Source organism: Chrysochloris asiatica, unplaced genomic scaffold (assembly GCF_000296735.1).
Source record: "Chrysochloris asiatica unplaced genomic scaffold, ChrAsi1.0 scaffold00013, whole genome shotgun sequence".
Classification (NCBI taxonomy): Eukaryota; Metazoa; Chordata; class Mammalia; order Afrosoricida; family Chrysochloridae; genus Chrysochloris; species Chrysochloris asiatica.
The window spans coordinates 22,836,723-22,838,194 of NW_006408531.1; positions in this window are offsets into that span (position 1 = coordinate 22,836,723).

The window sequence follows — 1,472 nt, forward strand, 5'->3', positions numbered from 1 at the left end:
CTTTGAAGTTGGTTCTGACTCATAGTGACCCTGCATCAGGTTTCCAAGGAGCAGTTGGTGGGTTTGAACTACCAACTTTGTGATTAGCAGTCCAGTGCTTATCTTACAACGCCCTACCAGGGCTCCTCTAAAGAGCATAGAGCCAATACAAAAATGAGAGATTGTTAGGATTTATCTTTGTGGTTTTTACATATAGAGTCCATGCCCTCTTCTAACAGGCAAAGTAAAGCAGACAGTGTGTTTTATCACCCCAGTGACTACTGGAGGAGAAGCAGTGGGGTCTCAAAGTAAGAAGGTGATAATGATACTCTCAAATGTGCAGAAAAATCTTTTCTGAGAAAGAGATGAGGCAGGGAGAATGGTAAAATTAGAAATGGATCATACTGAGTGTCATTGGACTCTTCCAAAACAAAAAGATCCTATGTCTCTGAATTAGATGGTTCCAGCTTCTAAGCATTGAAATATACTAAATTACAAGACCACTCATGTTAATTTTCTAGGCAATTTGAGCTAAGATTATAGAATAAAGTTGAATGACTAGTGTGTTGAGGACGGGCCCAACTGGAAGTGGATGAAATACTCCATCTCTGGCGTCACCCTGCTTTCCACTCTTCTCCCTTGATGGTCCCAGGGACCTCCGCTCATAGACTGCAAAGTCAATCACTCCCCTCCTTTTGCCACAAAACACCTACATTTACATTTCCAACCCTCACAATCAGTCCTGATAACAATTATTCACTATTGTATCACAAAAGACCTATCTGCATCTCCTTTCATCAGCCCCGCCCAGACAGACTGGCTACTACTCATACATGTTTATCCTTAAGGTTTGTTTAAAAATGAGACATAACTCACCCAGTCAGGTGAGTGAGAGTCAGCTGGGTCAATATTGATCTTCCTTCTCCTTCTGGGTCCACAAATGGCTTAAATAAAGATAAGAAAATAGCAGCTGCCAAAGGCAGTTACCATCCTTGTAAACACAGACTTAATCAGGATGAAATCTCAGGACAAGATAAAAAGCAATGGTAATAGTGCTGACAATTGTTAGGAACTGCCATACAGATTTCATTTTAGAACTAAGTACAAAAGTTCTAGATATACCTGCTAGTATTCTCTATTTTGACTAATGTTAAAGAAGAGATAAAAAATGGAATAACTCATTAAGGTTAACAAAAAAATTAACATATTAGAAAATATACCTCAGAAAAAGCAACTGCACCTATTGATAGCATTCCAAAAGCCAGTAATTGTAATGTATTTTCTAGTTAATCACAAGGATTTTATGAAGTGCATAGAAACTTTCCCATTTTACAAATGAGGAAAATAGGACTTAGAGATGTTATGCAACTTGTCCAAGTCTGCACACCTAATAAATGGCAGCATTGAGATTTACAATCTTATAACTTGGCTTAAAACCATGGTGGTTTTTTTTTTTTTTAATTAATATTTTATTGAGTTTTTAGTAAAAGTTT